Source organism: Sorex fumeus, unplaced genomic scaffold (genome assembly GCF_029834395.1).
Source record: "Sorex fumeus unplaced genomic scaffold, SorFum_2.1 ptg000063l, whole genome shotgun sequence".
Taxonomy (NCBI): Eukaryota; Metazoa; Chordata; class Mammalia; order Eulipotyphla; family Soricidae; genus Sorex; species Sorex fumeus.
Genome location: NW_026606120.1, coordinates 26,622,438 through 26,636,432, shown reverse-complemented (window position 1 = coordinate 26,636,432; position 13,995 = coordinate 26,622,438). Strand labels below are relative to the sequence as shown.

Here is a 13,995-nt window from a genome sequence, read left to right as displayed (position 1 = left end):
CAGAAAGAGAGGGATAGACATAGAAACATTGCATTCATCTGGGGGATATAAAGTAACAAAATCTGAGATTAATACCCAAGAACAGCTGATATCAGCACCAGGCAGATTACTTCATATCTTAGAGGCCAGCCGGGCATTCTAGGGGAAAGGGCAGCTCAGATAGAGAAGGGAGCACCAAATAGAGGGTGTTTGGAGCATCCTCCCAGGAGGGGAGATGCAGGTAGAAAGTAGACTATTGACTGAACATGTTTGCCACTCAATGCCTCTTTTGCAGACCACAACACCCCAAAGGAGAGAGAGAACACAAGGGATTGCCCTGCCACAGAGGCAGGGTGGGATGGGGGGGATTGGGGTGGGAGGGATATTATCCATGGTAGTGGAAAATGGGCACTGGTGGAGGGATGGGTATTTAATCATTGTATAATCGAAACCCAAGCACAAAAAATGGTAAATCTACAATGTACCTGAAATGGTGTTTCACTAATAATAATAATAATAATAATAATAATAATAATAATAAAAAGAATTATTTCAAAAATAGTTGCAATACTCATTGAAGCCACTAGAGGCTGCACTGCTTTTCTTTTTTAATTTTCACAGAACACCAAAAGGTGAAGATTCAGAGTATTTTCAAAATCATCTGTAATGTGTAAAACATTAACTGTGCATAAAATTCCAGAGATTCAAACATAAAAAAAGACACCCTGGCATCGAAAGAGGACAAGCAAAGAACCATAATTATAAGGTAAAAGGGAGGTCATAAAACAAAATCTGCCATGACCCAAAGGAAGTAATTGAATAAGGACCCTGATGGGATTTTGAAAAACTAACCTGGCCTGAGGACTGTGGTCTAGTATAGATAGTGATATATCCCCAGGAAGAGCCTAACTTTAATCTTAGTATATCTCTTATCTGTTTACAGAAAATGATCAGAAATAGTGTAAGAAGTAAATTTACTATGATTGTGTAAATGGATTACTAGCTGATGAAAAGAGAGAACCATACACCCTGGATGGAATCCTGCCCTTGAGCGGATCACCTAGTCATCTGGGTGCTGAAACTCCAGATGAGGTTTTTTTCCTTGAGTTAATGTCTGGGAGGAATGATTTTACATCTCTTTCTTGTTAACATAAAGTTTAACCCCACCTTTGCGTCTGCCCACACTTCATGATTTCTGTATATCTATGCTGTAAGGGGTAAGTGGGAACTAGAAAGTGAATGACTAAGAGGATGGGAACTAAGATTTGGGAACTTTGGGACTTTGGAACTTTGGGAACTAGAAGGAGTTCTAGAGGAGGATGAAGACTGGAAGTAGAGAACTATGAGATGAGGAAGAAAATGCAAAGGGTTAGAGGACTTTGAGGTTGGGAGGAGACAAGGATGATGGAACTATGATAGCCAGGACTAGGACCAAAAGTTTGACAACAATTGTGCCTGAGGGAGAGAGATCAAACACAATGGGGAGGAAAGAGAAAGAAATTGTCTGCCAACTAGCCAGAGGCCCGGCTCAATTCCTCCATTCCCGGGGCACTTAGTCATCAGCCACTGTGGACCAGCCTGTGGAAACAGTACTCACTTTCCAAAATCGTTCACATGCCCACACGTTTTTCTATGAAATTAACAGTTTCTAGCCTAATATTTATGTTTTCTAATAAAAATTGGGAAATGTAAGGTGCCAGAGAAATAGTCTAATGGCCTGAGCTCGGGTTTTGCATGCTGCAAGATTGGATTTGATTCCAAGCATTCAATGGTCCGCTGAAACATTCAAGTGTGACCCCCCAGTGTTGAACATGGGTCCATTATGATCAAGAACCAGTAACACTTCCAAACAGTTTCTAGGAAGGAAATAGAAGCCTGATAACAAAGCAGACCTAGATAGCACAAAGATCGAGAATTAAAGGCGATATCCCTGATGAAGAGACACAAAAACCTCCACAAAATCCTGTCACTGTCACTGTTTTTTTTTAAGAAAAAAAATCCTGTCACTTTCACTGTCACTTTTTTTTAACAAAAAAAATATCCTGAATGATCGGTTTGAGGCTCTTCGTGTTCTTAGAACGAGCAGATGCCTTTGGGCTACACTAGCACGTGAACTGTCACATGCTGTGCTAGTGTTACTGGATTCCATGGGACGTCAAAAAATCACATCGCTGCCCACCTGTTGAGATGGTCAGACTTCTTGGTCAAGACCCTGAACGATCTTTTTGAGGCTCTTTGTATTCCTAGAACGAGCAGACGCCATTGGGCAACACTAGCACAACACGTGACAGGGGCGAACAGAATAGTTACTGCCAGCCACTCCAGTAAACAATGAGTAACAGGATGTCAAGTTATCAAGTGATTTCTATATCGAGTTACTCTCAACGTTCATTGTAGTACAGAGTTTCACGAACCAATAGAAATTATATCAGAGACCTCTTGTAAGGTTGGATAGACTGCTTTAGACTTTTAGGATTATCATCCTTGCATTTCAAATAGGACTTACACATACAATACGCCTCTTTTTTTTTTTTCAGAGAAGGTGAACTTGAAAAATACCTCCTGGGCCTTACCTTACCTTACCTCGCACATAGAAAAACCCTTTTTCTATATAAATTGATATGGTAAAGGTAAGGTAAAGGCCCTCCCGTTGTTCATCAATTTGCTCGAGTGGGTCCAGTAACGTCTCCATTGGAGATTTTGTTGTTATTGTGTTTGGCATATCGAATACATCACGGGTGGCTTGCCAGGCTCTGTTGTGTGGGTGAGATACTCTCGGTAGCTTGCCGGGCTCTCCAAGAGGGGCGGAGGAATCGAACTCGGGTCGGCCATGTTGGCTGCATGCAAGGTAAACGCCCTACCGCTGTGCTATGATCACTTGGATTTTAGCTTTTATTTTATCGATAGTAGGTATTGTGTTTACTGACTTGCAAAGGGCAAATCGTCCTTGCATCCGGGGATGAATCCTACTTGGTCATGGTGCGTCATTTTTTCTACATGAGTTGTTGTATTCCATTTGCTAGTATTTTATTGAGGATCATGCATCTGTGTTCATCAGGAATATAGGTCTGTACCTTTCTTTTTTGAGGTGCTCCTGTCTGCTTTGTGTGTCAGGGAATGTTTGCCATATGGAAACTTTTTGGGAGTGTTTCTATTTCTTCACTTTTCAGGAAATGCTTGAAAAGAATTGGAAGCAGTAGAGGCCAGCTGGGCATTCTAGGGGAAAGGGCAGCTCAGATAGAGAAGGGAGCACCAAATAAAGGGTATTTGGAGGATTCTCCCAGGATGGGAGATGCATGTTGAAAGTAGACTATGGACCGAACATGATTGCTACTCAGTGTCTCTTTTGCAGACCACAACACCCAAAAGGAGAGAGAGGACAAAAAAGAATGCCCTGCCACAGAGGCAGGGTGGGATGGGAGGATGGGGGTGGGAGGGATACTGGGATTCATAGTGGTGGAAAATGGGCACTGGCGGAGGGATGGGTATTTGATCATTATATAATCGAAACCCAAGCACAAATGTTTCTAAGTGTACAACTATACCTAATGGTATTTCACTAAGAAAAATTTAAAAATAAGAAAGAAAAAGAATTGGAAGCAGGTCCTCTTTTTAAGGTTGGAAAGGATTCACTAACAAATCCATCTGAGCCTGGGGTTTGATTTTGCTGAACATCTTTGATTACCATTTCAATTTTTCCCACAGTGAGAGGTTTATTCCGGTATTTCACAACTTCTGGGTTCAGCCATAGGAGATTATAGGCATCCAGGAATTTATCCATTTATCCATTTCTTCAAGGCATAATGCTTTTCAAAGTAAGCTCTGATGAACCTGTGGATTTCTGTAGTTTCTGATGTAATGTCCCCCTTTTCATTTCTGATTTAATTTATTAGATTTCTCTCTCTCTCACCCTCTCTCTCTCCCTTTGTACTCTTTCTCTATCTCTCTCTTCCTATCTATCTCTCTTAAAAAAACTCAGTCCTTTCTCTCTCTCTCTTAAAAACTTAGTCTCTCTAAGCCGACTGAGTTTTTAAGAGTCTTTCATTTTGGACTCCAAGCTAAGAGGATCCAAAGTTGAACAGTTTGTTTTTGTCAAGTCTGAAGTTTTTGTACAAGATATAGATTATTATAAGATATTATATTAATGAACAAAAGTCATGGGAATAATCAAAGGATTTTAGAACTAAAAAATGGAGAATGCTGTCCAAGTCAAAACTATAAGTTCTGTGCTCGCTTCGGCAGCACATATACTAAAATTGGAACGATACAGAGAAGATTAGCATGGCCCCTGCGCAAGGATGACACGCAAATTCGTGAAGCATTCCATATTTTTGGGACTTAGTAGATATATACAGGACACTTCATCCACAAAAAGCTGAATACACATTCTTCTCAAGCGTACATGGAACATTCTCCAAGATAGACCACATGCTGAGCCACAAAACATGCCTCCATAAAATTAAGAAGGTAGAGATTGTATCAACAATCTTCTCAGACCATAATGCGCTGAAATTAGAAGTAAATCACACACAAAAACAGAAAACTAAATCAAACACCTGGAAATTAAACAGTGCACTATTGAACAACGAGTGGATTAGACAGGAAATCAAAGAGGAAATCAAAAGATTCCTAGAAACGAATGAAAATGAGAACACGAGTTACCAAAACTTATGGGACACAGCAAAGGCTGTGTTAAGAGGAAAGTTTATAGCTCTACAAGCATTCCTCAGGAAGGAGGAGCGAGCACACATAAGTAACCTAACCTCACAGCTTAAGAGCTTGGAGAAGGACCAAAAAAAGGAGCACAACCCAAAGAGGAGAAAGGAAATAATAAAACTCAGAGCAGAGATTAACGAGATGGAAACCCAAAAAACAATCCGAAAGATCAATGAAACCAAAAGCTGGTTCTTCGAGAAAATTAACAAGATCGATAAGCCTCTAGCAAAACTCACAAAGAAAGGGAGAGAGAAAACCCTAATAAACCGAATCAGAAATGAAAAGGGGGTCATTACAACAGAAACCACAGAAATTCAGAGGATCCTCAGGGAGTACTTTGAAAAGCTTTATGCCACGCAACATCAAAACCTCGAGGAAATGGATAAATTCCTAGACTCCTACAGACTCCCAAGGCTGAACCAAGAAGACCTGGAATACCTGAACAGACCTATCACCATCAAGGAAATTGAAATGGTAATAAAAAGTCTCCCCAAGCACAAAAGTCCTGGCCCGGATGGATTCACTAGTGAATTCTTCCAAATCTTTAAAGAGGACTTACTCCCGATGCTCTTTAAGCTTTTCCACGAAATTGAAATATCAAAAACACTTCCGAACAGTTTCTACGAAGCAAATATCACACTGATACCAAAAGCAGACAGAGATACCCCAAAGAAAGAGAATTACAGGCCGATATCCCTGATGAACACAGAGGCAAAGATCCTCAACAAACTACTAGCAAATAGAATCCAACTACTCATCAAAAAGATCATACACCATGACCAAGTAGGATTCATCCCAGGGATGCAAGGATGGTTTAACATTCGGAAATCAATCAACATAATCCACCATATCAACAAAAGAAAAGATAAAAAGCATATGATCATATCAATAGATGCAGAGAAAGCATTTGATAAGATCCAGCACCCCTTTATGATGAAAACCCTAGCCAAAATGGGTATAGAGGGGACCTTCCTCAACATAATTAAAGCCATCTACCACAAGCCTACAGCAAGCATCATCCTCAATGGGGAAAAACTGAGAGCCTTCCCTCTAAGATCAGGGACGAGACAGGGATGCCCACTCTCTCCACTGCTGTTCAATATAGTACTGGAAGTACTTGCAATAGCGATTAGGCAGGAAAAAGATATTAAGGGCATTCAGGTAGGAAAGGAAGAAATCAAGCTCTCACTATTCGCAGATGATATGATACTCTACTTAGAGAACCCAATAACTTCCACCAAAAAACTCCTAGAAACAATAGACTCGTATAGTAAAGTTGCAGGTTATAAAATCAATACCCAAAAGTCCATGGCTTTCCTATATGCAAACAGTGAGAGAGAAGAAAGCAACATGAAAAAAACAATCCCGTTCACAATTGTGCCCCAGAAAATCAAGTACCTAGGAATCAGCTTAACTAAGGAAGTAAAGGACCTGTACAAAGAAAACTACAAAACGCTACTTCAGGAAATAAAAGAGGACATGAGGAAATGGAAAGATATCCCCTGCTCATGGGTCGGGAGACTTAACATTGTCAAAATGGCAATACTACCAAAAGCATTGTATAAATTCAATGCAATCCCTATAAGGATACCCATGACATTCTTCAAAGAAATGGAGCAAACACTCCTGAAATTTATATGGAACAATAAGCCCCCACGAATAGCTAAAGCAATTCTTGGGAAAAAGAAAATGGGAGGAATCAACCTCCCGAACTTCAAACTGTACTACAAAGCAGTAATAATTAAAACAGCATGGTACTGGAACAAAGGCAGAACTGCAGACCAATGGAACAGGGTTGAATACACTGACATCTCCCCTCAATCATATGATCATCTAATCTTTGATAAAGGTGCAAGTAATGTGAAGTGGAGTAAGGAAAGCCTCTTTAATAAATTGTGTTGGCATCACTGGACGGCTACATGCAAAAAAATAGGCTCAGAACTCTGCCTAACACCATGTACAAAAGTAAGATCAAAATGGATTAAAGACCTCAACATCAGACCAGAAACCATAAGGTACATTGAAGATAAAGTTGGCAAAACCCTCCATGACATTGAAGCTAATGGTATCTTCAAAGATGCCATGCCACTGGCCGAGCAAGTGAAAACAGAGATAGATAAATGGGACTATCTTAAACTAAGAAGCTTCTGCACCTCCAAAGAAACAGTGACCAAAATACAAAGACAGTCTACAGAATGGGAAAGGATATTCACCGAATACACATCTGACAAGGGGTTGATATCCAGGATATACAAAATACTGGTTAAACTCCACAAGAAGAAAACATCCAACCCCATCCAAAAATGGGGCAATGAAATGAACAGAAACTTTCTCAAAGAAGAAATCCGAATGGCATAAAAGCACATGAGAAAATGCTCTACATCATTAATCATCAGGGAGATGCAGATCAAAACCACAATGAGATACCATCTCACACCTCAGAGACTAGCCCACATTCAAAAGAACAAAAGCAACCGATGCTGGCGTGGATGTGGCGAGAAAGGGACACTCCTTCACTGTTGGTGGGAATGTCCACTGGTTCAGCCCTTCTGGAAAACAGTATGGACGATTCTCAAAAAATTAGAAATTGAGCTCCCATTTGACCCAGCAATACCACTCCTGGGAATATATCCCAGAGAGGCAAAAATGTATAGTCGAAGTGACATCTGCACTTGTTTGTTCATTGCAGCACTCTTTACAATAGCCAGAAACTGGAAGAAACCTGAGTGCCCAAGAACAGATGACTGGTTAAAGAAACTTTGGTACATCTACACAATGGAGTACTATGTAGCTGTTAGAAAAGATGAAGTCATGAAATTTACATACAAGTGGTACGATATGGAAAGTATCATGCTAAGCGAAATGAGTCAGAAAGAGAGGGATAGACATAGAAAGATCGCATTCATCTGGGGGATATAAAGTAACAAAGTATGAGATTAATACCCAAGAATAGCTGAGATCAGCACCAGGAGGATTACTCCATAACTTAGAGGCCAGCCGGGTATCCTAGAGGAAAGGGCAGTTCAGATAGAGAAGGGAGCACCAAATAAAGGATGTTTGGAGGATTCTCCCAGGAGGGGAGATGCATGTCGAAAGTAGACTATGGACTGAACATGTTTGCCACTCAATGCCTCTTTTGCAGACCTCAACACCCAAAAGGAGAGAGAGAACACAGGGGATTGCCCTGCCACAGAGACAGGGGGGATGGGGGGATGGGGGTGGGAGGGATATTATCCATGGTGGTGGAAAATGGGCACTGGTGGAGGGATGGGTATCTGATCATTGTATAATTGAAACCAAAGCACAAAAAATTGTAAATCTACAACTTTAAAAAAATAAAATACAATAAATGGAAAAAAAAAGGATAAAAAAAAAAACTATAAGTTCTACAGATCGTAGGACATACAAAATAAACTAGTTCTACAATACAATCACTGTCACTGTCATTGTCCTCCTGTTGTTCATCTCTTTGCTCAAGCAGACCCTGGAAAGTCTCCATCTTAGACTTGTTGTTAATTGTGTTTGGCATATGGAGTACATCGATAGGTTGCCAGACATTGCCGTGAGGCAAGATACTCTCGGTAGCTTGCTGGACTCCGCAGAGTGGATGAATAATTAAACCCGATTCCTTGGGTCGTTCCGCCTTGCATAAGAGTAATGCCCTACCGTTGTGTTATCATTACAATATAAAAATTCTACAAATGTTTTGGACTCCAAGCTAAGAGGATCCAAAGTCTGCAACAGCATGCAGAGTCTTCTACACCACAGGAGCTTCAAAAGTTTCAAAGTATTGTTATCAGTTATACTGCTGCTCTGTTCACTATTTCCATTAGGTGTTGTTGGGGACATGTGATTCAGAATATGTTTGCTAAGCACAATTCTATTAAGAAAAGTTTTAGATAGATTTGTAAAAAGTGCAAGGGCTAAGAAAAGTTAGAGGGAATAAGGCACTGGCCATGCTGGCAGCTGACCTGAGTTACATTCCTGGGCCCCCAAGGAGACCCCTGAGCCCAGTCAGGAGGGGTTCCTGAGTGCAGAGCCAGCAGCTAGCCCTGAGCACAGTCCTGTATGCTGTTCCCCTGCCCACACCCCTCTCCTCAAAGGAAGAAAATAATGATTTGCAAGAAAATTGTCCTAAGGGTTATTTTTGTTAAAAATTCTGATTCAACGAGTATTGAGAAAGTGTGCTATTACTGTAATATGAAATTTTTGCTAAGAGTATCTCTGTCAATGAATACTATAGCTAAGGGCATCTTGGCTATGACAGTTGTGTCCAGAATAATGATTTCTAAGGATCATTTTTGTTCAGTGACTTGTTGCTAAAAGCTCGAGTACTGAGTGGATTAGTAGCTAAAGATTAGTGTGATAAAGATATAGAGTTAATGAATGTATTTAAATTGTTCCATTTGTTTATGTCATTTTCGTTAAGGATTTTATGAAAGACGAGATTATTAAGAGGGCACTATCAGTGACTTTTCTCTAAGATCAATGTTAAGTGTATCTCTGAAAAGCATTGTTGATAAAGATATTGATCACTTGATCACTTAACTTCTCGTTGATCATCGATTTGCTCAAGCGGGCGCCAGTAATGTCTCCATATGTCCCTGTTGCATGCTAGGATAGCTCAATGGCGTCTGTTCGCTCTAGGAACACGAAGAGCCTCAAGCCGATCATTCATGATCTTGATGAAGAAGTCTGACCATCTGTTGGGTGGGTGGCCACGCGGTCTTTGATCGTCGACAGAGGTTGGAACTCCAGATTCTTTCTCTCATTTGAGTGAAACGTGATATTCCAAGCATAGCTCTTTCAATTCCTCTTTGGGAGACCGGATGTGTTCTCATCCTGTTTGCCTAAGACCCAGGTCTCTGAGGCATATGTTAATGCAGGAAGAACAGTGGAATCAAAGAGAAGTGCCTGGAGCCAGAGGTTCTTCGTCCTCTTAGCTATTTCTTCAATGCTCTTGAAGGCGATCCAAGCCTCTCTCTTCCTTCTGTGCAGCTCGGGTGTCAGGTCATTTGTGATGTTGACTTCTCGACCTAGGTACACATAGCTGTTGCATTCGGAGATGGTCCTTCCATTGAGAGTGAATGGGGCGTCAGGAAAGAGGCTGTTTCTCATAAACATTGTCTTCATAAGATTCAGCTGTAACACATTAACTGCATTCACTTGTATCTGCCACAGGCCACATCCATAACACATGTGCCAAAAAAATCAATAGCAATGATCTATTTCTAACTGGATGGACTTCAAAAATTATCAGTAAGAGAAAATCCTGAGTTCAATCAAGGAAACCTTGGTGTTGAAGAATGAGGAGACTGATCAAATATTGTAAGTGAACAACAAGATGGGACAGCACAGTGCTATTATTCACTTTGTCTGAAACACAAATTAGGTCTGAGGAAATTAATTGTGACAGTACAAGTTTTCAATAAGATGTTTTAACTATCTTGTGTTACACCACATGCAAAAGTGCTTGTTTGACTTTCTGGAGTCTCTTTATCAATGCATAAACAGATGAACTAGATTGAACTGAGAATTATCAAAGATATGAAAGGTATGTGTTTTCTTTGGCTTTTTGACCACACCCAGTGCTGCTCAAAGTTTATTCCTGTTTGGCACTTGGGGATCATGCCTGATGGAGCTTGGAGGACCATACGTGATGCTGGGGTACCATATGTGATGCCTATGAGAAGGATGACCGCAGGCTTCTAACAGAGTCTGCTGGAAGTTTGCTGACTGAACTAGGTTTCTGAGAGTTCAGAGGGTGAGCACTGGCTGTCATCCAGGACACATCTCTGTCTATGTGACAAAGCCCTGGTGTTTCACTGACAAGTCCTAGACAGAGTTCACTCGCCCAATTCCACAAAACTGCATCATTATACTACAGTTTTTTTGGGGGGGTTCTATGCCTGTTAAAGAACAGCTCCTTGAAGATGAGATGTTTTGTTCATGGGCATTTATGAGCAAATGTGCTAGTGACTACAAGTGGGAGAGCATGGTGTCCAACAGGAGTCCTGAGGAGCATATTCAGCTGGGACCTCTTCCACCCAAGCTCAGGTGCTGTGTACTGAAGGTTCCCCAGGGCGAGGATGAATCGTACTGTCTAATACAGAAGGACGCCTCATCCTCATGGGTTTTCTCTAGTCCTTCATGATTTTCAACATGAATTTCTCTTAAGGTGAAGCATATGTGATCATGGTCCACACCTGATGCAGCCCCTGTACTCAGTCACTGTGAATGGCTATAAAGGTCTCCAGGGACATTTTAACCCATTTAACCCACCACACAGGTAGCAAACTAATTTCCTTAAAGAGATTTTTATACACTAGGAAATAAGATATTCAGTGTTAGTTCATGGATCAAGGTCCATGCCTGCATGTGCTGACCTGGATTTAATGGCTAGCACAACATGGAGTCCCGAGGCATGTACTGGGTGCAGCAGAAGGAGCCCCAGCATGGGGTGTACCTATGGAGAGCAGCGTACCATTGTTGGCTCAGATATCTATAGCACACAGGATTTGTTGAAATTTCTGGGCTGTTAAATTATTATTTCAATTTTCAATATTTGATGATAACTAGAAGATATTTCATGTCCACTAAGCACTGCCAGCTGCATCGAGAGTAATTTTCCAAGTGAACATATATCCTTGGAGACAGGAAGAGGATGTAATGCTTTCTTTCCAGTGATTCTTCTTTCTCAGCGGTCCTTTCTGTGACCCACACCCAAATGTTTCAGGAATATGTACAATCCTTAGAACTGTTAGTCAAAGACACTGCTTCCTGTTCTTTATATTTATGAATCCTAACATTTGTTTTTTTGAAGAGATACTATTTTTTAATGAAATAGAACAACATATGATGAATTCATGAAACCATGCTTAGAGCCATTCTCCGTCTTCAACTAAAATGAAGAATTATGACATCTCCCCAAATTTTCCCATAAAGAAAACATATACGTGGAAGTATTCAGGCATTTTCTTATGAGGAAATTCTACAATTCACTCTGCCAGTTCTATTCACAAATTTCCAGAATATAGATTTCTGCTTTACATAGCTAATGAGACATTGATAATATTGGCAGCATGTTTAGGTATGGAACTAACGTCTTTCTGCCTTCTAAGTGTGAGGATCTATGGCAATAATCCATTTCCTTTTTTCGTGGGTTTAGTTCCTGTAAACACAGTGTATGCCTGTATATTTGTAGTTTAAGTTTAGTTTGCAGGATAATTGAATCCATAAAGAATTCAGTGACTAAGTGAAAATCTTTCTGCTTGATTAGAGAGGGAATTCTAGGTAGAAAAGGGGTGAAAGATACACAAATAATGTAAAAATGTACAAATTAGGACCCTTTGGTCGTTCATTAGTAGCCTGTTTTTGTTTGGTGGTCTCAGCCTGAGGTGCTCAGAGTTTACTGCTGCTTATGTTCACAGGGATCACTCCTGGCAATGCTTGGAGACCATCTGCAGTTCCAGGGGTCAAACCCAGGTCTACTGCATCTAACGTATGCACTTTACCCACTAAAATTTCTACATCCTCTAGAGGATATAATTTTTAAATGTTTTTTAATAAATCACTGTGAGATTCAGTTACAGACTTACAAAATTTCATGATTACGTTTCAGTCATACAATGATCGAGTACCCATCCCTACATCAGTGCCCATTCTCCACCAACAATGTTCCCAGAATCCCTCCAACCTCCCCCTTCCCATCCCTCCCACCCTGCCTCTGTGCCAGGCACATTCCCTTTTGGATGTTATGGTTTGCAACATAGGTAGTAAGTAGCCATCATATTTGGTCTATAGTCCATGTTCAGCACACATCTCCCATCCCGCACGATGAGCCTTCCAAGCATCATTCACTTAGTGGTACCTTCTTTATCCCAGCTACCTCACCCCCTGCATCTCAGGCCAGCCTGCAAGCCTTGGAGCAAACATTCTGGCCCTTATCTCTATTATTGTTGGGTATTAGTCTCCCATTCTTCTACTTTCTTTTCCACAAATGAGTGAAGTCACTCTATGTCTGTCCCTCTCTTTGTGACTCATTTCACTTAACATGATACTTTCTATCTTGATCCATGTATACGCAAACGTCATGACTTCATCTTTTCTCGCAGCTTCATAGTATTCCATCGTGTATATGTTCCAAATTTGCATTAACCAGTCATCTTTCTTGGGCACTCAGTTGTTTTTCCAGATTTTGGCTATTGTAAACAGTGTCACAATGAACATACAAGTGCAGATGCCATTTCTACTGTACCCTTTTACCTCTCATGGCTATTTTGCTCTGCATCTCCTTGATCATTAGTGATGGAGAGCATGTTACCATGTGCCTTTTGGTCATTCAGATTTCTTCTTAGGGAAATCTTACATTCATCTTGTCTCCCAACTCATTTTATGACGGGATTGGATATTTTCTTCTTGTAGATTCAGAGCCTGGCAAGCTATCCGTGGTCTATGCCAAATAGACCAAATTGATATGCCAAATCCAGTAATAAATGGATCTCATTTCCCTAACCCTGAATATGCAGAGTCGAGAAGGATATGGAAGGAGAGGCTGATAAAACACCAAGGCAGACATAGGCTACCAAAACGCAGAAAAACAAAAATGATTGTCTGTACTTTTAATGCTCGTACCCTGGCATCTGCTGCATCCATTGAAGACCTTATGGTACAAGCACGAAAGATCAAGTACGACATCATTGGTCTGACCGAAACGAGAAGACATCAATTCCATCATGCTGTTTTCGACACTGGAGAAGAACTGTTCCTTGGAACATGTGATGAAAGAGGCGTCGGTGGTGTCGGTATCCTTGTCAACACAAACTTAGTCACGAGCATTGATTCATTTGAATGCCTAACAACCCGAATCGGACGATTACACTTGAATAAATGTGGCTCACTACCGGCAGTTTCTATCTTTGTTGTCTATGCACCAACATCCAGTTATGGTGAAAGAGAAACTGAGAAATTCTACATGGAGCTGGAGAAATTCTATAAAGAAGATCACACCTTCTACAAGATCATTGTCGGTGATTTTAATGCCAAGATAGGACCAAGAAGATCAGTCGATGAACTCCACATCGGAACCCATGGCCTGGAATGGAACGAATAGGGTGACAGACTGTCTGAGTTCATCATGTCAACCAAAACCTTCCATGGTAACTCACAATTCCAAAAGGCTGAATCTAAACGTTGGACATGGGAGTCTCCCGATGGACGGTTCCACAATGAAATAGACCACATCATATTCAATCGGCGGTTTTGCCTAACCAATGTTGCTGTTGTCCCAAAATTCCAAAC

The 13,995-nt window shown here is 40.8% G+C and overlaps 1 protein-coding gene and 1 non-coding gene across 2 annotated transcripts in view; one reads left to right on the top strand and one right to left on the bottom strand.

Moving 5' to 3' along the window:
• LOC130034971 (protein SET-like) overlaps positions 1 to 13,995 on the bottom strand; it is an 85,920-nt gene that overhangs the window by 38,845 nt on the left and 33,080 nt on the right.
• LOC130036223 (U6 spliceosomal RNA) lies at positions 4,206 to 4,312 on the top strand. Its single transcript, XR_008794276.1, has one exon. It is a non-coding gene; the product is annotated as a U6 spliceosomal RNA (small nuclear RNA).